General features: G+C 47.7%; 1 protein-coding gene and 1 long non-coding RNA gene across 8 annotated transcripts in view; both read right to left on the bottom strand.

The window, feature by feature from the left end:
• The window catches only part of mmp28 (matrix metallopeptidase 28), a 136195-nt gene that overhangs the window by 38546 nt on the left and 74756 nt on the right, over positions 1–22893 (bottom strand). The gene's annotated exons all lie outside the window — the stretch shown is intronic.
• Positions 11081–21055, bottom strand: LOC138749992 (uncharacterized). Its single transcript, XR_011348995.1, has 2 exons — positions 20828–21055; positions 11081–12358 (listed from the first exon to the last, which is right to left on the bottom strand). It is a non-coding gene; the product is annotated as an uncharacterized lncRNA (long non-coding RNA).

The following is a 22893-nucleotide window of genomic DNA, read 5'->3' as shown; positions in this document are numbered from 1 at the left end:
GAATGCAAAACCTGGAGATAAGTGATTATGGAGGGAAGCCATAGCCCTAACAAGAAAGAATGGTACAAAGGCAATTGGGCCGTTGGATCAGAGCTCAGCAAGAAACACCAACCTGGAGTTAAGGGAGAAAAAGAAATTAAGATAGTGGATATTCTGTCCGTTTCCAAAATATCATATATTCTCGAATGATTCCCACATTTAAAGATGGCAAATGTAATCCAAATGTCGAGGATGAAGGGAGAATGGAGTGAAATTAACGTAGATTTATGAGAGGGAATTCACATCTAATAAATCTGATCTAGATTGTAGTAAGCAGAATGGACAAGGTGAAGGTTCTATTATTGTCACGTGGTACTACATTTAGAATGTAACATAGATGAAATTCTTTTGTCTTTAAGGAAGACGGAGAGTGGCCACTTTGTCCAGTGCCCTTCACAGAAATGAGGCCCCAGAAAGGAACAAAGTCGTGACCCCTGGCTTATAAGACAAAAACAGGGGATGTGGTGCATTTGGACTTAAAGAAGGCCTTTCATGCAAAAGCCATGCAAGAAGTTACAAAATAAAATTAGAGAGCATGGGCTTGGAGGTAATACACTGGCAGGACTTGTATTGGTGAATGGACAGCGATGTGGGTGTGGGGGTGGCTTTCATTAGTGTTCAGTTGTTGACAATCAAGACCAATGATTTGGATGAGAAGACTAGGGTGGCCATTTCAAACTTATCAAAAATGGAGGACATGCAGGGTCAGTGTCAGAAACTCTCTCAGGGGGGAAGGGGGGTGGGGAGATGAAACTTACCTGCCATGTGCTGTCATCACACGCCCCCCTCATTAAACATGTGCAAACCGGCCTACGCCCCCCAAATGTAGGACAAATTAACATCTGGCTCAAGATGGCGTCAGACAGAGGGCTCAAAAGCTGGACTGTCTGGCCTGAAACCAGACATTTGGCCACCCTAGAGGAGACTGAGTCAACCAAGTTGGCTGATTATGGCAGGGCATGTTGTGAGGTTTTAGAGAGGTTGTCTGCAGATAAAAGCCAGCCTGTAGATTGGGCAAGGATGCAGCAGAGATGGGATATAATAAGGACAACTGTTATGTCATCCACTTGGTGAGACCACGGTACAATAGAAGGAGTGCATTCTGTCACCATGAGAGGCTCCTAAACTCAAGCAATTGGAAGTGACTTCATTGAAATGAACCAAATAACAATGGGCATTGACAGGGTAAAGGCAGGGATGATGTTTCCCCTCTCTGGGGTTTCTAAAGACAGAATACCACCACAGACCACCAAGTGGTCAGCCATTTAAGACTGAGATGATAAGAAATGCCGGTTGCTGAGAATATTCATGGCAGATGTTTGAAATATGAAAGGACTGAAAGAAAATGGGCTCAGAGCACAAGCATGCCACTGAGGTAAAAGATCAATTATGACCGTCTCCTCCCAACTGAGAAACTCTCACTAAATAGAACTGCACTAAGTTTACCAGTAGTTAAATTAAAACCAATTTGGAATTATTTTTAATGACCTAAATTCAAGAGTCAGAAAATGATCAACACGTTGAACATGGGAGTGAGGAGAGGAGTCACGTGATGGAGTAGTGGCCGGACGGTGAACTCCAGCCCTCTCCAGAAAAGTCGGGAAAAACAAAGGAAAACACAAAGGCACAGAAATAAAAGTTACAGAAAAGTGAGTATAAAGGTGGAAAGAAGATGGCGACAAAAAAAGAAAAATCGAAAGCAACGGTAAGAAGAGAGGAAGAGAAGACAAAGGAGGAAAAAGGTGAAGGCCTTACCTGTCCGAAGAGGCCCGCTGCGGAGAGAGAAACCCGCTCCCTCAGGTCGGTAAATAATGGACTACAAAAACGGCTCGCAGAGCCGAGTAAAAGTGCGCAACCGCGCATGCGCGATGCGAATGAAAAAAAACACACCGACGGGAGGGGGGACCAGCTGGGGAGTCGATCTCCACAGCCGGCAACGACAGCTGCAGAACACCTGCAGCAAGAAGAGACCACAGAAGACACCACAGAAGACAATAGAAACAAGAAAGAAGAGGAGGAAAGGGCACCAAAGAAACAACAGATGGTCAACCCAGAGGAAGAAGAAGAGGAAGAGGAAGAGTACAGTGAAATAGAAGAAGAAAAGAAAGGCAAGATAAAGGATATACTTGCTCTTATTAAAGGATACATGGAGTCATTTAAAGAATGGCAAACACAGGAATTTAAGGATTTAAGAAAAAGAATAAACAACACAGAAGAGAAAATAAATAAAATGGAGATGACCTTAACAGAAATGGGAAAGAAAATGGACAAGATGGAAGAGCGGGCAGTAGCAACAGAAATGGAGGTAGAAGACTTAAAAAAGAAATTGGAGAAATCTAATAAAAAAACTAAAGAGACACAAGAACTACTAGCTCAAAAAATAGATACAATGGAAAACCATAACAGAAGAAATAACATAAAGATAGTGGGCCTTAAGGAAGATGAAGAAGGCAAGAATATGAGGGAGTTTATAAAAGAGTGGATCCCTAAGACCCTAGGATGTCCAGAACTACAGCAAGAAATGGAAATAGAAAGGGCACATAGAGTATTGGCCTCTAAACCACAACCACAACAAAAACCAAGATCTATTGTAGTAAAATTCCTAAGATATACTACAAGAGAAAAGGTACTGGAGAAGACAATGGAAAAAGTAAGAGAGGGCAACAAACCACTGGAGTATAAAGGGCAAAAAATCTTCATTTATCCAGATATAAGTTTTGAACTCCTAAAGAAGAGAAAAGAGTTCAATACAGCAAAGGCGATTTTATGGAAGAAAGGGTATAAATTTATACTAAAGCATCCAGCGGTATTGAAAATATTTATTCCAGGACAACAAAACAGACTATTCGCGGATCCAGAAGAAGCACGAAAATTTGCAGAACAATTACAAAAATAGACTGAGGGAGGAAGACGGGTAATGAGAGTTAAAATGATCACGACTGATATGTATGTGGGTAAAGACAAAAATAGACTGAGGGATGAAGACGGGTAATGAGAGTAAAAATGATCACGATTGATATGTATGCAGGTAAAGAGGTATAAGAGTGAATAGAGACAATGAGCATACATGAATGTATCTGTACTTAGAGGAAAATATGGATAGTATAGACAAGAATTAATAAGGGAAGGTAATGGAATAGAGAGAATAAGGAGGGAATTAAAAGAGGGACCTTTGTGACATATGAAAAGTGAAATCTTTTCTGGGGGAGGCGGGGTGGGGGGAAATAGCGGTCACTGCAAAATCAGTTGACGCTTGCGAGTGGATTCGCAAATCCAAATGGAGAGGGGAGATGCGGTTGTCCGACAAGGGATAAAGGACAACTCAGGAGGTGAAGGGGAGATTGGGGATAAATAAGATAGAAATAGGAGAATAAGGAAAATGTTAGATGTTGTAGGAATGTTGTCTTATAAAGAGTTGAAAATAAGAAAACAGAAATGGAAAAGGAGGAAAGGTAATGATGGAAAAACGGAAAGAGAAGATAAACAAAATATAAAAGGGCTACGCTGAACTATATGTCTTTAAATATTAATGGAATACATAACCAAATTAAAAGGAAGAAACTACCAAATTTAAATGAATAAATGTATTCCATTAGAAAAAATAACATATTGGTTAAGAAATAACATTGAAATATTCGAACAAGTATAGGAGCCTTACATTAAATACAATAGCGAAAACCTACCGGGGACAAACATTACCTAAGTTGATGGAAGGAGAAGGAAAGAAAAGAATGGACTCAGTAGAATTTCTGGTGTAATTTGGTTGAATGACAACATTGTCTGACTGGCTTAATGCAACCTAGATTGTATACCTAAAATGGATGAGAGGGGGGGGTGGGGGGGTGGTTTGGGAGGAAAGGGGGGGGGGGAGAAAAAGTCACTGTATATGTGTGAAAAGAAATAGTGTATATCATGGCTAATGTGATTTATGGTGTGAAAAATAAAAAAAATTTAAAAAAAAAAAAAAAAAAAAAAAAAAAAAAAAAAAAAAAAAAAAAAAATAAACCACAACCACAACAAAAACCAAGATCTATTGTAGTAAAATTCCTAAGATATACTACAAGAGAAAAGGTACTGGAGAAGACAATGGAAAAAGTAAGAGAGGGCAACAAACCACTGGAGTATAAAGGGCAAAAAATCTTCATTTATCCAGATATAAGTTTTGAACTCCTAAAGAAGAGAAAAGAGTTCAATACAGCAAAGGCGATTTTATGGAAGAAAGGGTATAAATTTATACTAAAGCATCCAGCGGTATTGAAAATATTTATTCCAGGACAACAAAACAGACTATTCTCGGATCCAGAAAAAGCACGAAAATTTGCAGAACAATTACAAAAATAGACTGAGGGAGGAAGACGGGTAATGAGAGTTAAAATGATCACGATTGATATGTATGTGGGTAAAGACAAAAATAGACTGAGGGATGAAGATGGGTAATGAGAGTAAAAATGATCACGATTGATATGTATGCGGGTAAAGAGGTATAAGAGTGAATAGAGACAATGAGCATACATGAATGTATCTGTACTTAGAGGAAAATATAGATAGTATAGACAAGAATTAATAAGGGAAGGTAATGGAATAGAGAGAATAAGGAGGGAATTAAAAGAGTGACCTTTGTGACATATGAAAAGTGAAATCTTTTCTGGGGGAGGCGGGGTGGGGGGAAATAGCGGTCACTGCAAAATCAGTTGACGCTTGCGAGTGGATTCGCAAATCCAAATGGAGAGGGGAGATGTGGTTGTCCGACAAGGGATAAAGGACAACTCAGGAGGTGAAGGGGAGATTGGGGATAAATAAGATAGAAATAGGAGAATAAGGAAAATGTTGGATGTTGTAGGAATGTTGTCTTATAAAGAGTTGAAAATAAGAAAACAGAAATGGAAAAGGAGGAAAGGTAATGATGGAAAAACGGAAAGAGAAGATAAACAAAATATAAAAGGGCTACGCTGAACTATATGTCTTTAAATATTAATGGAATACATAACCAAATTAAAAGGAAGAAACTACTAAATTTAAATGAATAAATGTATCCCATTAGAAAAAATAACATATAGGTTAAGAAATAATATTGAAATATTCGAACAAGTATAGGAGCCTTACATTAAATACAATAGCGAAAACCTACCGGGGACAAACATTACCTAAGTTGATGGAAGGAGAAGGAAAGAAAAGAATGGACTCAGTAGAATTTCTGGTGTAATTTTGTTGAATGACAACATTGTCTGACTGGCTTAATGCAACCTAGATTGTATACCTAAAATGGATGAGAGGGGGGGGGTGGGGGGGTGGTTTGGGAGGAAAGGGGGGGGGGGGAGAAAAAGTCACTGTATATGTGTGAAAAAGAAATAGTGTATATCATGGCTAATGGGATTTATGGTGTGAAAAAAAAAAAATTTAAAAAAAAGAACATGGGAGTGAGGTAATGGGAGCTAACATGACCATATAGATTGAGGACTGTGTTTTGGCAGGCACTCCCTTCTCTTTGGAAAAACTTGGGGCATTTTTGAAGTATGTGAACAGGTTTGGTCTTCTCTGACAAGTTATGCCTCCGGCAACAGAGCCGTCCTTGAAGAATCGAGTTAGATCATGCATTTAAAACCAACAGAATGATTTGAACCTTCAGTTGTTGAATCAACACTACATTTCAAAAGATTTTTTTGAGGCAGTTTGCTTCAATGATAGATTGGAAATAATGACTGCCTGTCACTGACATCTCCACCATTATTGTTGACATGATTGTAAACTCTATAAATATTGTCTTGATCACTTCAGTATTTTACAGTAGGAACTTAGTTGGGAGTTTGAACTTAAAACCCTACATTTTGCATTTTTATTGCCATTAATTATACACCTATGATTCAATAAAGTTACGGCTCCTCAACATCGAAAGTTCTAAAACTTTGTCTTAGTTCAAGTATTTACCAGGTGAAGCAAAAACACATCTATCTCGACTGAAATATTATGAGGAGTAGACAAATAACACCCACTCACTTCAGAAGTGCTTCCAAAGGGCAACAGTTAGTGATTTAAATCACGAGCCGTTTTCAGGTGGCCAGATGTAAAGCCACATATTCTATCTGAATGCGGCTGCTGGGAGGCCACCTGAAAGCACAAAACCGGGCCCCGAGGAGTACTCACCCAACCCTCCTCGGGGAGGTACAATCTACGCATCCAAGCAGACCCCAAGGCACCTGAAAGCAGCAGACTAAAAGCAGCTGCAAGGGGGTGGGCTGATGTCAATCAGCCAGTGACCCAACTCAGCCCCCCTCACCACTGCCTCTGCTTCCCCCCCCTCAAGCAGGCAGGATAACGGCCACAGTTGACAGGAGCCGGTGTTCGCTCCGAGGTGCCTCTCCTGCAGCCGGGCCTTTCAGGTGCCAGAACAGCAGCTTCAGTGCTGCCACCTGAACGTTGATTCGAACACACCCACAGCCGCTTCTGCAGGCGCATTCTCAGAGCAATCGCACCTGAAAGCGGCTACTGGAAGAAAGAAACCATAAGGCAGGTATCAGCAACTACAATCAAAGGAGTCCTTGAGGAATGCAGAGTGTGTAAGAAAGAAAGTAGGGGGACAAAGAGAGGCAAAGATGAAGGAGAATCCCCGGACATTAGGAGGAAATGGGTTGCTGGAGAAATAGTTACCAAAAGGCTCTTTTAAACTGCAGCACCTGGGTCACCCTCCTGGGGACCCGGGTGCAATTCCTGGGGCAAAGGTACTTCAAAGCTGCAGGGAGATCGACCGATTAAATGGCCCACCCAGCCATTTAAGGGGGATCCCACCCAGCTTTTTAAGGGGGATCCCACCCAGCCATTTAAGGGGGATCCCACCCCCATGATGACGCAGCAAGTGACGCCCCCACCGGCCGTCAGTCACACCCCCCCCCCAATCAGTCTCCCCACCCCTTTTAGTCACCACCCCCACTGTCAATCGACACCCACCCCATCAATTGTGCGCCCCCTCCACTGCAGCAAACATTGAGCCGTCACTGAGAACCGAAGTGGCATTCACAGCAGCGGCAGTTCTCAGCCTCCCACTCTCCCCTCTCCCCCAGTGTCAGCGACCTCTAACCCCCATGGCAGCAACCTCTTCACCCCACGTGGCAGTGCCCTCTCTCCCCCCCCCATGGCACCCCACCGCGGCAACAACCTCACACCCAGTGGCAGTGCCCTCTCTCCCCACCATAGTGGCACCCTTGCTCACCCCATGGGAGACCTCTCCCCTCCCGCAGTAGAGACCTCCCCCCCCCACCCCCGCAGCAGCGACCTTTCTTCCTCCCCCCTCCCACAGGCAACTGTTGTGACCACACTGTGGTCACATTGAAAGAGCAGCAGGATGTAAGCACTGTGCATTTCAGTAGGTGCAGCCCGGTAACGCACGCATGCAAGTGCTGACATCACCAGAGTAACCGAGCCGGCCATTTTGCTGTTTAAGTCACCGGTAGACACGTCCTGACCAACTCTGAGGCAGATCAGGCACCCGGTTGGATTTGCACCACGCTGAACAGGTCGGACCCTTTCAAGTTGCTGCGTGAGCGGGGCACTAACTGGGTAAATTGCCCAGTTAACCCCATTTTACACGGCAGCTTGAAAGGGCCTCGTTTTTGTAGACCCAGTGACCCTTCAAACCTTGCTGATCAAGAATTATCCATCTTTGCCTTCAAAATCTTCAAACTTCCACTGCCCTTTGAAGAAAGGAATTCCAAAGACTCATGAGGAACTGAGAGGAAAAACTGGCCTCACCTCCACCTTGAGTAGATTTTTCTTTAGCTTGGCTTCGCGGACGAAGATTTATGGAGGGGTAATGTCCACGTCAGCTGCAGGCTCGTTTGTGGCTGACAAGTCTGATGCGGGACAGGCAGGCACAGTTGCAACGGTTGCAGGGGAAAATTGGTTGGTTGGGGTTGGGTGTTGGGTTTTTCCTCCTTTGTCTTTTGTCAGTGAGGTGGGCTCTGCGGTCTTCTTCAAAGGAGGTTGCTGCCCTCCGAACTGTGAGGCGCCAAGATGCACGGTTTGAGGCGTTATCAGCCCACTGGCGGTGGTCAATGTGGCAGGCACCAAGAGATTTCTTTAGGCAGTTCTTGTACCTCTTCTTTGGTGCACCTCTGTCACGGTGGCCAGTGGAGAGCTCGCCATATAACACGATCTTGGGAAGACGATGGTCCTCCATTCTGGAGACGTGACCTGCCCAGCGCAGTTGGATCTTCAACAGCGTGGATTTGATGCTGTCGGCCTCTGCCATCTCGAGTACTTCGAGGTTAGGGATGAAGTCGCTCCAATGAATGTTGAGGATGGAGCGGAGACAACGCTGGTGTAAGCGTTCTAGGAGCCGTAGGTGATGCCGGTAGAGGACCCATGATTCGGAGCTGAACAGGAGTGTGGGTATGACAGCGGCTCTGTATACACTAATCTTTGTGAGGTTTTTCAGTTGGTTGTTTTTCCAGACTCTTTTGTGTAGTCTTCCAAAGGTGCTATTTGCCTTGGCGAGTCTGTTGTCTAACTCGTTGTCGATCCTTGCATCCGATGAAATGGTGCAGCCGAGATAGGTAAACTGGTTGACTGTTTTGAGTTTTGTGTGCCTGATGGAGATGAATAGATTAGCCCTTACCTTTAAACAGTGACCTCCTTTTGGAAATTCTCCAGAAAGAGGAAATGTCTGCTCCATAGTCACCCTGTCAAAACCCTTCAGCAGCTTACAAGATTCATTCATTTGATAAGGCTCAGGCCCGAAATGCTCTCTGCCTTTTACTTCCGAAGTATGCTGCGTGGCCTGCTGAGTATCGCCAGCATCTTTGTGTGCTGCACTAGACCCCAGCATCTCTCTAGGCCTGGCTTACAGGAATACAGACCCAGGATGGGCCTTCATGAGCAGTGAGGAGGCTTGAAATAAACTTACTGAAGAACAAAACTTAGCTTCCACCTTTGTTATGGACTAAGCTGCAATAAATCCAATCTGACCCATGTCCTCACTACCCCTAACAGAGGGGAGTGAATGACTCCTGATAATACTGCTTGGGAGGGCAGAAACCAGTGTTGTAAATGGCTTGTCTCCACTAACTCCAGAACAGTCCCACAGGATGGACATCAACAGCTGCTTCCAGTGTAGTTAGATTTCAGTTCTTCATTCCTAAGTAATTTTTACGTTTTTAGCAGAATATTGCTGCACCAGTGACCCGCGTTCAAACCTGCTGCTGTCGAGAAGAAGTTGGTATGTTCTCCCTGTGTCTGGGTGGGTTACCTTTGGGTGCTCCTGTTTCCTCCCACCCTTCAAATCGTATAGGGGTTGTAGGTTAGTTGGGGCTGTGGTGCGCTGTCGTACAGAAAAGCAGACACAAGACTTAAAGACTGATCAACAGGGTTTATTCCATTTAAAGTCCCTGCTGCAGTTAGATGTAGCTCCGTGTGACTGACCTCGAGGGGCCGGATGTGGCTTATAATCCCGGCAGATGATTGGCAGCTGACCGGGTGGGGCTTGGTCCATTCAGGTTGGCTGGTTGACAGCCAGCCAGGTGTTGTCTTGTCCTCCAGTGCTCTTCCTGCAGGTAAACTGGGGTGCCCCCTGCAGTAGGCTAATGGTGTATCACCACAGGGGGTAACAGGGCCCTTCAGGCCCATGCAGCCCAAATACCCCAATTTGCCTACAACCCCCGTATGTTTGGAAGTGTGGGAGGAAACTGGAGCTCGTGGAGGGAGCACCGGTTTCATGCAGCACCTGATTGGAACCCAGCTCACTGGTGCCGTAACAGCATTGCGCTAACTGCTAATGCTAACCGTGATGCCCCTGTAGTTAATACTGGTTAATACTACAGCAAAATTGATCAGTCTTGATGGCAAGGTTTGCACAGCCAGAATATTGAGGCAAACGTTATATCTCCCATTTCCCAAGGCTAGGAAATGAGCTGCTTACACAGAGATTTTCCTGTGTTGCCTCTAATCGCTGGCCACAAACATCCTTTCCAAAGTTTCCCAGCAATGCTCGGACACCTAGACTCTGACAACAATTCCCAATGCTCCAGAATTAATCAGCTTTGACATTATTTTCAACAGCGTGGCCTTTCGTCACTTCCAAGGGTTCTGTTCGCTGCCCCTGGGGCTGTCAGCTGTTGCAATCATTTCCTCTAGACTGTGAGGCTGACAAACTGTGAAGTTAAAGGGTCACAGAGGGTCATTAAGGGGGAGAGGTTAAAAATCCCCCGTATACATGCCTGGCCCCTTCATCCAGTCCTCCAGTGGACTGAAGGAAGGAGAAAAAAGCGTGATGAATGGAGAAACATGGTTAAGCATTCTCCACATCTCTTGGGCCTCAACAATCATCCTTCACATAGTGCTAATAAAAGACTGGAAGGTGCTACAGAAAAGCCAATTCAACACCAAGCCAAAAATGTGGGGAAGCAGGCGGGCAAACGTTACTGTTTCAGGGGTATAATTGTTGTGAAGGTTTCCTGTCCTCGATGGTGGAACAAAAATCAGGATCCTTGGGCAGACTGGACATGAGTGGCAGGGGAGTATTGCCTAGCTTCCCCTTTGATCCTGTCAATGAGCTGAAGAAAAGAGAGAGCTCTCCAACTTGGAGATTTCTTCCAATGCCTCGCTCTTCTCCTAAGCCGAGCTTAGAAGATTCAAAGGCCAGCTTCAAATCAAGGCGGCACACAAGTCTCTCCCCACATGGAGGAGTGCTGCAATGAGAGAGAACGAGAGTGGTTAACGCAATGTTATTTCAGTGACAGGGACCCGGTTTCAAATTTAGCACTGCTCTCTGAAAGGAGTTTGAATGGTTTCCCTGCATGAGATCTCTGTGGCAACCATATAGGGTTGGTAGGTTAATTGGGTGTAATTGGATGGCATGAGTTTCAATAACTTGAATCAGTTTGTTCGGTGTTGTAAATTGATCAATTTAAATTTAGTTTGGTAGAATCAGCCAGATCATGTCCATTCTGGTCCTAACCCTAACCCTCCAATGCACTCTTCCCTTCCAACACCAAGCTCCTCAAATACAGATTCAAGCACAAAGTTGGCAGGGAGAAGATATTTCTACTTCAACTTCATTCACAATTTCTTTATTGCCATGTAATTGTACAGAACATGTAATATTTCACAGAAGGAGAAGCAAAAGAGATTTTCTGCAGAGTCACTGAGTGTCTGTGGATTCGCCCCCAGCGCTCTCACAGCCGCTGCAGCTGCACAGATTCCTGTTTGATTCACTGGCAGCCCGAGCACCAGATCTAAACCTCTGACACGATCAGGAGACCTTCAGTGCAGGAGACCCCTCTGCCCCCTCTTGAATCCTAGTTCTGATGCCTGGTTCCCACAGGTTGATCTCCAGCAGTCTACGGGAGGGCCCTCCAACCACAGGTTGCCCGCAGACTGTGAGGGTCCCTTGGTCATTGAGGCCCCTCGTTGGTCCGCTGTCATGGTCTCCTTCTCAATGTGAGATGCTCTCCCCGTTTCTGGTGCCCTCCGCTGATCCGCTGCTCCACAGAGTCTGTGACCCCCTCATGGCTGTTGCCGAGCACAAACACCACCATCTTGGGTACAGACGACTGTGGTTGAAGGGTTCTAGTTTCAAAACACCATTGGTTCCTTAAATAGGCCGTTTAACTCCTGCACGGAGCCACTGGCATTAGGGGCAGTTGACCCCTTCAGAGCAGCACCGCCATTCTTTGGGTTTCCATTATTAATTCCCAAGGCTGAATTTCTATAGCGCCAATCCCCACCTTGTTCACTTTTCTTAAAGTATCTTTAGAAACAGTTGCCATTTTCACATTTCAGACGTCCTCAAACATTTCCATCTTCATTCATCTTCGAATCATTTGTAGCTGCTTTGTATATTCTGCCCAGTCTTCTCACCTTTTCTCTTTTTTCTTCTCCCATTAAGTTAGAAGCCTTCTTTAACTGTTCTTCTTGACCGCAGATGGTGGGTCCTCGTCTTGCAATTTTGCTTCTACGCTCTGTGTTATTGTTCGAGGGCCAATATTACCACTTCCACTTGTGCCTTCTTAACATCATTATTTTATTTAACTTCTTGTACATGTTGATTTCTCAAACTTAGACAATGCCTCTCACTGCTCAAATTGTTAATTAACAGGAGCACATACTACAGGCCCCAGCAGATGTTCGGCTAAGTATCCCATGAGCTTTTTGACCTTCTCAGGATCAGAGGATGCACACTCCAAGGCCATGGATTTCCCTTGCTTTGCTGCACCTCCCAAAATGCATCCTCTCTCTCCATTAAATTCCTCTTGCTCCTTTTTTTTTGCCCAGCTGATCTGGCCATCAGCGACAGGAGGGAAAGCAGATGCTAGAACCTTGAGCAGACAAACTGGAGAGACGCAAAAAGTGAGGCAGCATCCACGAGGAGAATTTTAAAAAAACACTAAATGCTTCAGAACAGGACTCGTTGTGGACTTAGACCAGTGGTTCTCAACCTTGTTCTTTCCATTCATGCCCACTTTAAGTATTCCCCATGCTGTAGGTGCTCTGTGATTAGTCAGGGGTCGCTTAAGAAAAAGTTCAAAACCCATTCTTTTAATCGAACCTCATTGACCTGTTATGTTCATGGTTTCAGAACTCCAAAGGAAATGGGCCAGTGGACAAATTTTCCCAACTAAAATATCTCAGTAACAATTGGGTTTAGAGCAGGGATTCTCAACCTTCCCTTCCCACTCACATCCCACCTTAAGCAATCCCTTACTAATCACAGGGCACCGATGGCAGGGGGATTACTTAAAGTGGGATGTGAGTAGAAAGGAAAAGGTCAAGAACTACTGAATTAGTCATACCATCAATATCTTCCTGCAGTAGCACCTGTCCTCCTATGAGCAACATTGCTAACCTTGTAATCATGCCCCCTACAACTGTTGAAATTATCAATAAAGAGCAAGGGACTGACCACTGACTTCTGAGGAACCCAATGACAATCACTTCACTTTGCCTCTGCATTGTATTTTTGGGACCATCGCTGAAAGAGGAGGAGCGAGGGACTCGGGAGAGCTACGAGTGTCAGGAACCAGCTGGAGGTTAGTGTAGTTTAAAAGGGAGCAGAGGGCAAGTTAAGGGTTAAACAGAACAGTAATCGGTAAGAGTGTAGCGACCCATGCATAACCATGCGGACATAGGGGTGGCACTGGCCATTGTCTCAGGTGACCTCCCACATGGCGGGAAGACAGGAAGCTGCAATGGGAATGCCAGCCAATCCCAGGCTGGTGCTCTGATGATGTGGGGCCCTGACGTCAGTGCCAGGGGTCCATATAAACACAACGATCAGTGCAATTAAACAGTCTCGACTTCAAGGCATTAGTGTGTATGTCGTTCGTCTGCACGCTCGCATCACGTGAACCCTACATTGGTGACCCCGACGGGTCCAACCGGTAGTTGGACCCAAAGATGGCAGACAAGATGGAGCCAGTGACCATCCACCGATGTTGCAGCCACGTGTGGTTCGAGCAGGCCAAGGCTCAGTTCCAGCTTTGACACATCGCCACCGTCGACATCCGCTACTTCTATGTTGTGAACTCCCTCCATCAGGACATAGCAGCAGGAGTCATAGGTTTCCTACGGCAACCTCCGGAGCAAGGTGCGGCCCTCAAAGAGCTGTTACCCCACACTTTCGGGCTTCCTGGCGTGAATGCACCGCCCAATTGCTGCATGTGGACTGATTGTGGGACAGGACCCCATCCGCACTAATAAGGTAGATGCTCACTTTGCCCGAGGGCCACAAGCCTTGCCGGCTCTTTCAGCAAATCTTTCTGGAGCAGCTGCCCAAGGATATCTGTCTGTGAGCAAGAGAGGACTTCAGTGACCCTCGGAGGTTCACGGCCTGGGCGGACATACTCTGGAGAGTAAAGAAGGGTATCAGCACTGTCGTAGACCACATCAGCAAGTCCCATGAACAGCTGACTGCGAGACCAAGACCAGCGGAGAGGCAAGTCAATATCCTGGGACAATTCTGCTATTATCATCAGCGATGGGGTGTGGAAACCCATCGATGCCATCCACCCTATGGGTTTCTGATGGCTGTGGTGGTTGGCCCACGTGATAACCTCCTCCATGTCTGGGACACACATGTCGGGCAGACAGTTCCTGGTCAACACCGACGCCAAGATAAACATCCTACCCACTTGCAGGCCTCAACCCCTGCATCAGCAAGCAGGGCGGAGCACTGAGGGCAGCCAACAGCTCCTCCATCTGGACTTTTGGGACCCTTTGGTTCAGCAACAGCCTTTTTACATGGATCTTTACCCTCACGACAGTGGTGCAGCCCCTCCTGGGGGTCAACTTCCTGTTTGTCCACCTCAAGGGTTGGTTCACGCCAGAACTTTTCAGACTCTACCTCTGGGGGAACCAAATTCTCCCCCCCCCCCCACCTTGACTCTATAATGCTTTCAGACAACTAATTTGGCTGCATCCTGGCGGAGTTCCCCTCAGTAGTGATGCCATGGCCAAAGCACAGGGTAAGGCACCACATTCTGAATTAGGGCTCCTGGCCTCACGCCAGAGCAGGACAATTTCCACCTGAGAAGCTTAGCCTCACTAAGGAGGAGTTAAGAAAATGTAGGAGCTAGGGGTAGTGCAGTAGTCCGACAATCCCTGGGCCTCCCCCCTAAAACAGCAGGCTAATGGGTTGGTAGAGTGGTTTCACAGGCACCTGAAGGCGGCCTTGATGGCGAGGCCCAAAGGTCCCAACTGGGTGGACAAACAGCTATGGGTCCTGCTGGGGATTCACACCGCACCAAAGGAAACTTCAGTGCCTCAGCAGTGGAGATGGTCTATGGAGCACCTTTAATCATACTGGAGGAGTTCCTGACCCCCAACAGATACCGGGAAGGCCCCACGGCCACCCAAGAGAACGCGGTGAAAACTGCGGTCCCTGGTCCCACAATAACCCTCACCACACAGCTAGCTCAAACATAGCATCCCCAGTATGTGCTGGGAGTTGTCTATAGGCCCCCAAATAGCCTCTGGGACACCAAGAAGCAGATAAGCAGGCAGATTTTGGAATGGTGCCGGAAATACAGGGTTGTAGCTATGGGTGATTTCAACTTCCCTAATATTGACTGGCACCTCCTGACTGCAAGAGGGATAGAGGGGGCTAAGTTGGTCAGGTGTGTACAGTATGTGGACCGGCCGACAAGTGGAGAGGCTGTTAGAGATAGGAAACAGGAAGGGCTCAGGCAATGTATATGGTTCCCTGGAAGGAACTTAGGAGAGCTCAAAGGGGCATGAGAAGGCCTTGGCATGTAGGATTAAGGAGAACCCCAAGACAGAAGGATGATGAGAATGAAGGATAAAAGAGACAACATGTGCCTGGAGGAAAAGGAGGTTGGGGAGGTCCTAAATGAATACCTCATCACTCTCCATTTTAAATTAGAAGGTACTGTGAACTCACGGGGTCACCACTGATAACAGCACTGATTTACCACAGCTTACAAACAAACAAAGTATACATTCACTTGCTTCTTCCAACATACCATGATGTCGACTTTCTATTTTTTTATTCACTAAGCACAACATTGCATTCTTCAACTTCCCAAACACCACCCAGCTAAACCCCTCTGTCCTTCTCATTGGATCACTGCCACACAAGTGATCTTGACACTTTCACTCTCCTCCTTCCGACGAAGGTAAGTACATGACCACGACAATACTTTGCTTCGAGATTCATAAGAGAAAAGGACCTTGATCAGGGTGTGGTCAGAATAGAACAGACTTGTGTTGAGATTAAGGAAGAGGAAATGTTGGATTTTCTTAAAACATTAAAAATGATACATCCCCAGGGCCAAGCACGATATACCCCAGGTTGCTAATTGAGTTTTTGAGAAGGTAACAATAGAAATTTATGAGGATAAGGTTGTAGATGTGGTCTACATGGATTTTAGTAAGGCATTTGACAAGGCCCCCCAGGAGAGACTCGTTCAGAAAGTCTTGAGGCATGGGATGCATGGAACTTTGGTTGTATGGATAAAATATTGGCTTGCAGGTAGAAAGCAGAGAGTAGTAGTGGAAGGAAAGTATTCTGCCTGGTGGTCAGTGACTAGTGGAATTCTGTAGGGATCTATTCTGGTATCCCTCCTCTTTGTGATTTATATAAATGACCTGGATGAAGAGGCGGATGGATGGGTCAGTAAGTTTGCAGATGATATGAAGGTTAGAGGAGTTGTGGATGGAACTGAGGGTTGTCGAAGGTTACAAGAGGATACAGACAGAATACATATTTGGGCAGAAAAGTGGCAGATGGAGTTTATTCTGGATAAGTGTGAGGTGATGTATTTTGGAAGGACAAACCAGAAGGCTAAATATAGGGTTAATGGTCGGTTAATTAAGATTATGAATGAACAGAGGGACCTTGGGGTTCAAATGTATACAGCCCTCAAGGTCGCCATGCAGGTTGATTAGTTAGTTAAGAAGGCCTATGGGGATGTTGGCTTCTTTGTTAGGAGGATTGAATTCAGGAGTAGAGAGGTCATGTTGCAACTCTACAAATGTCTGGTAAGACCACACTTCAAATATTGTGTTCAGTTCTGGTCAACTCATTACAGGAAGGATGTGGAACCTATGGAGAAGGTGCAGAGGAGATTTACCAGGATGTTACCTGGATATGAAAATAAGGCAAGGTTAGCAGAACTGGGGATTTTCTCTTTGGAGTGTAGGAGGATGAGAGGAGACTTCATAAAGGTCTACAAGATTATGAGAGGCATAGATAGGATGGACAGCCAGCACCTATTTCCAACGGAAGGATCAGCAAACACCAGAGGACATGAGTACAAAGTGAAGGGAGGGATGTTTAGGGGAGATGTCAGGGGTATGTTTTTACATGGAGAGTTGTGGGGGCCTGGAATGCCTTGGGGATGGTGGTGGAAGCTGTTTCATTGGGGGGATTTATGAGATTCCTAAACAGGCACATGGATGGAAGAAAAAGTAGAGGGTTATAGGGTAGGGAGGGTTTAATATTTTTTAAAGGTGTGGCGGTGCACATCCTCATGGCGAATACGCTTGTATTGCTATGTGGCGGGGCGGCCATGGAGAAATGGCATCATCAGAGGTTTCTCTCTGACTCCAGCATCCCTTCCAGCGCATACCCTGGGCAACAATGCAGAATGCACCAGGTGACTGACCTCCTGCTGCCCTTAAAGGGACGTGCTGAATTTGAATAAAAACAGTCGTTAACGACCCTCAACGTGGTGGCTGTGTTTCTTCCACTGCTCACACCGCCACAGTGGTGACCCTGACGAGCCCAGACATTTTTATGGACTCAAAACACCATGGATTCAGCAGAGGTTAACACTGTCTCCATTAAGCTTCCCCGCTTTTGGACCCACTGACCAAGAACATGGTTCGGGCAGGCAGAAGCACAATTTCAACTTTGCAACATCTCCTCAGACACCACAATGTTCTATCATGTCGTGAGCGCTCTGGACTAAGATATGACAGTGAGGGTGGATGACATAATCCACCACACCCCAGCTACGGGCCAGTACACCGACCTCAAAGACCTGATGCTTGGAACTTTCGGACTAACTCCCCACCAAAAGGCTTCCAGGCTCCTTCACCTAGATGGGCTTGGGGTCCATAGTCCGTCGGCACTGATGGACAAAATGCTGGCACTGGCGGAAGACCACAAGCCTTGTTTTCTCTTCGGCCAGATATTCCTGGAACAGATGCCAGAGGACATCCAGCTGCTCCTCACAGATGAAGACTTCTTGAACCCGAGGAGAGCAGCAGCCCGTGTGGATGCCCTCTGGTGCATGGAGGGAGAACGAGGCAGCCCTCAACCAGCTGGCACAGCCAGGAGCCAGCCGACCACAAGCCACTCCCAAGATCAAGCCAGAGGCGGGCCAGTCGACTTGGTGTTTCCACCACCAGCGCTGGGGAGTACAAGCCCATAAGTGCAGCCAGCCCTGTGGGTTTCAGGGAAATGACTAGGCCAGCCATTGTTGATGGCTGCTACGACTGGCCACACAAACAGCCTCCTTCATGTGATGGACAGATCCACTGGCCGCAAATTCCTGGTGGACACAGGGGCTGAGCTCAGTGTCCTTCCCCACCCCCCCCCCCCCCCCCCAACAGCATTAGAGACTCACACCCGATCTCGAGGTCCAACCCTGCAGGGGGCCAACGGCTCCACCATCAGGACATAGATCCAGATTGGGAAGGAAAAGTTCCACTGGAAGTTCGTCCTAGCCTTCAAGAGCACCGCGCTGTTAGGGGCCGACTTCCTCAGAGCTCTCGGCCTATTGGTTGACATGAAAGGCAAAGGGCTGTTCAATGCCCGAGCATTCCACTTCACCCGAATGGACACAGCAGAAGCCTGCAGGCCTGAAATCGCCGCCGTAGCCACCGCCAGGGATGAGTTTGACAAGATCCTCCATGAATTCCTCGCCATCTTAGAGCCACAGTTCAATGCTGCCCTGCCCCAGCATGAGGTCTTCCATCACATCGCCACACAGGGCCCCCTGCTCCATGCTAGACCCAGACAGCTGCCACCTGAGAAGCTCCAGCAGACAAAGGAGGAGTTCTCCAGGCTCCAGGAACTGGGAATCATCCGGCACTCAGACAGCGCCTGGGCATCGCCGCTCCATATGGTCCCAAAATCGTCAGGGGGCTGAAGACCGTCTGGGGACTACCACCATATTGAACGACACAACCAACCCCGACAGGTACCCGGTGCCCCACATACAGGACTTCTCTGCCAACCTCCACAGCACACAGGTCTTCTCCAAAATGGACCTCTTGCGGGGATACCATCAGATCTCAGTGCATCCAGACAAGGTGGGTAAGATGGCCATTATCACCCCTTGCGGCCTCTTTGAGTTCCTGCAATCTAAAGCACGTGGCCCAAATGTTCCAGCGCCTCATGGACGTGGTTGGAAAAGACCTGGACTTTGTGATCATTTACACGGATGATATTCTCATTGCCAGTCGTAACCACGACGAACACAAAGTCCACCTCCACACACTCTTTGCCCAGCTGGCGGACTTCAGCCTCATGGTCAATGCGGCCAAATGCTAGTTCGGCAAGGAGTCCCTCCAGTTCCTGGGGCACATCATTTTTGGCGGCTGGGGCCGTGCCGGCGCCAGAGAAGGTAGCGGCTGTTCAACGATTCCCCAAACCCTCCACCCTGAAAGGCCTCCAAGAGTTTGCAGGGATGGTGAACGATTACCATCATTTCATCCCCGGAGCCGCGCACACCATGTGCCCATTGTTCGCGCTCATTGCCACCAAAGAAAAGACTTTATCATGGTCAGAGGAGGCGGACAGGGCTTTCATTGTGACAAAGGAGACTCTAGTCAGTGCCACACTGCTGGTGCACCCGCGGCCGGAGACGCACACGGCGCTCTCCGTGGACACCTCAGCTATGGCAGTGGGGGGATTGTGGAACAGTAACTCGATGGACAATGGCGCCCACTGGCCTTTTTCAGCAAGCAGCTGCACCTGCCGGAGCTCAAATACAGCGCCTTTGACCGGGAGTTCCTGGCGCTGTATTTGGCCATCTGCCATTTCAGCTACTTCCTCGAGGGCAGGCCATTCACCACCTTCGCAGATCACAAGCCCTTCACTAAAGCACAGGCAATGGCCAAGGATCTGTGGTCTGTCAGACAGCAGCACCACCTTTCATGCGTGTCTGAGTTCATGACCAACATCTGACACAGGGCCGGCAAGGACAATGTAGTGGCGGATGCGCTCTCCCATCCAGCCATCAACACTCTCGCGCCCAGCCTGGATTACGAGCAACTGGCTCAGGCACAGAGGAACGATGTGGAGACACAGGCCTTGCGGACCACCATCTCGTGCCTCAAACTCAAAACTCAAGGATGTGCGGGTGCCCAGCAGCCCGGACATATTTCTCTGCGACGTCTCAACAGGCACGCCATGCCCGGTGGTCCCACCACACTGGAGGGCGAAGGTCTTCAGTCTGATCCACGATCTCGCTCACCCAGCAGTAGACAACCGTGTGGATGGTTGCGGAGCGGTTTGTGTGGCACGGGCTGAAGAAGGAGGTGGCAGAACTGGCCAGGAACTGTAACAGGTGCCAGACCTCCAAGGTCCAGTGACACACGTGAGCTCCCATCCAGAACTTCGTCCTGGCGGTTCGCAGATTCCAAAACATCCATGTTGATGTTGTTGGGCCCCTGCCAGTGTCCAAGAAGGCTCATTACCTCCTCACGGTGGTGGATCGGGCCACAAAGTAGCCGGAGGTCGTCCCGATTAAGGAGGCCTCCACGGAGACGTGCGCAAGGTCAGCCAATGGATCGCCCGTTTCGGAGTCCCAGTGCACATCACTAACGATAGAGGGGTGCAGTTCATCTGCCCTGTGGACTCAGAAGGCGAAGTTCCTGGGGGTCAAGCTCCACCACACCACAGCATAACACCCGCAGTCCAACGGGTTGGTGGAGAGGTTCCACAGGTACCTGAAGGCATCGCTTATGGCCAGGCTCTCTGGACCAGACTGAGCGGACGAGCTACCCTAGATCCTCCTCGGGATTAGGACGGCACCCAAGGAGGATCTGCAGGCTTCAGCAGCGGAGATGGTCTATGGCACACCGCTTTCCCTGCTGGGTGAGTTTTTCGGCAAGACCCTGACACCACAACCACCAACAAAAACCTGCTGGCGGACCTACGCAGGCGACTGGCCTCCCTAGCTCCCCACCCCAGGCACACCATGGCACCCAGCCATTTCATCTCCCGAAAGAGCTTGACTCGGCCCAGTTCGTTTTTGTGCGGAGGGGACCACAAGGTGCACCATTACAGCAACTGTACGAGGGGCCATACAAAGTCCGGCGGAACCTTCACCCTGGACGTTGGGAAGAGAGAGGAACTTTTTTACGAAAGGCGGCCCATCTGGACTTATCACAGCTGATGTGGATGGCCACGCTCAAGCGCCAGGGCCGGCTGCCAAAGCGACAGGACGTATAGCCGGTTCTGGGGAGGGATTGTGTGCCAGCACACATCCTCATGGCAAATGGCCCCGCTTGTATCGCCACATGGTGGGGCAGCCAAGGGGAAATGGCATCATTAGAAATTTCTCTCTGACTCCAGCATCCCTTCCAGCACACACCCTGGGCAGCGATTATGATGTCACATTGCACCAGGTGACTGAGCTCATGCTGCCCTTAAAGGGACGTGCTGAATGTGTATAAAAAGTCATTAACAACCCTCAACGTGGTGGCTGTGTTTCTTCCACTGCTCACACTGCCACAAAGGAATATATGGGTCAGCACAACATCGAGGGTTGAAGGGCCTGTACTGTGCTGTAGGTTAAGATCCCTAGAACTTACCTCAAGAACTATCCCCACAAGTTGGCTGCTTTCTTGATCCCTGTCAGGCCCTATTAATGTTGCCCTTTTGCTGTCAGCGAACTCATTAAACAGCTTCAATTTGATTTTATTTCATTTGACAGTACCCTCTCCAACTTTAAGCCCACATTCCCTATCCCCTTTCCCCAGGCATTAAGGTCTTGATTTCTCTCAACCCTCTCTCTATGCCTTGACCTACCCTTATCTCTCTGAGGCTCTGGAATTTTCTTCTTAAACAGCTCTCTTTGCTCAGTTCACTTTAGTTAAATCACCTCTCAGTAAACTTGGCTTTACCCCACTTGAGAAATTCTGCCCCTTTTTTTAATCTTTGCTGTAACATCTCCAGCATTGCACTTAATAGCTCCAAAGACCAGGTTACACATGACTGATATCATTACCTCTGAGGCCCATACCAGCTCACAATTCCATCCCAAGAGATTGCGAGTAGAAACAATGAAAGGACACTCTCTCAGTAACCTTGCAAAAGTGCAACATTCCTACCGACTTGCGAGAACTCCTGGCCCTTGACCAGTCCCAACAAATGAGGGCTGGTTCTGAGAAACATGCACCAGTGTAAACAGCAGAAGGAGCACACATTTCGCACAGGTACTCACTCACCTCCCTATCCAGTAATTCCTCCTGCCTCACCTGTGGGATAATTGGTCTAATCACCACAGAACACACAGATAGGCTGTTTACATCTTGGTTTCTAATGGGAGTCACTGAAATCATTCACTACTCCTGCCCTGGTGCTCTTTACTTGACAGAAATTTGCCTACAAATTTGGTCCTCTCACTCCTTGGAGTAAAGCCATTTTTAAAATAAGATATTGTTCCCACCCTGGGATCTGAAGGTCCACCTAACATCAGGCTCGTTCCCTAACACACTGGACAATATTTATTCTTTTATCAACATGACAGATGATTGAGTCATACATTGTTATTTGTGGAGCTGACTTGCTACTGTGTTTGCTTTCATCCCGGTGCCCAAGAAGAGCGGAGGGAGCTGCCTCAGTGACTATTGCCCATTAAATGCTTTGACAGGTGGGTCATGGCCAGAATTAACTCGCACCTCAGTAAAGATCTGGACTCACTGCAGTTTGCCTAACATGACAACCTTTCTCTTCTTTGGCTTGGCTTCGCGGACGAAGATTTATGGAGGGGGTAAAAAGTCCACGTCAGCTGCAGGCTCGTTTGTGGCTGACAAGTCCGATGCGGGACAGGCAGACACGGTTGCAGCGGCTGCAGGGGAAAATTGGTTGGTTGGGGTTGGGTGTTGGGTTTTTCCTCCTTTGCCTTTTGTCAGTGAGGTGGGCTCTGCAGTCTTCTTCAAAGGAGGTTGCTGCCCGCCAAACTGTGAGGCGCCAAGATGCACGGTTTGAGGCGATATCAGCCCACTGGCGGTGGTCAATGTGGCAGGCACCAAGAGATTTCTTTAGGCAGTCTTTGTACCTTTTCTTTGGTGCACCTCTGTCACGGTGGCCAGTGGAGAGCTCGCCATATAACACGATCTTGGGAAGGCGATGGTCCTCCATTCTGGAGACATGACCCACCCAGCGCAGCT

This window comes from Narcine bancroftii, chromosome 14 (genome assembly GCF_036971445.1).
Source record: "Narcine bancroftii isolate sNarBan1 chromosome 14, sNarBan1.hap1, whole genome shotgun sequence".
Taxonomy (NCBI): domain Eukaryota; kingdom Metazoa; phylum Chordata; class Chondrichthyes; order Torpediniformes; family Narcinidae; genus Narcine; species Narcine bancroftii.
The sequence above is the reverse complement of the archived record's forward strand: the minus strand, read 5'-3'. Positions and strand labels throughout refer to the sequence as shown.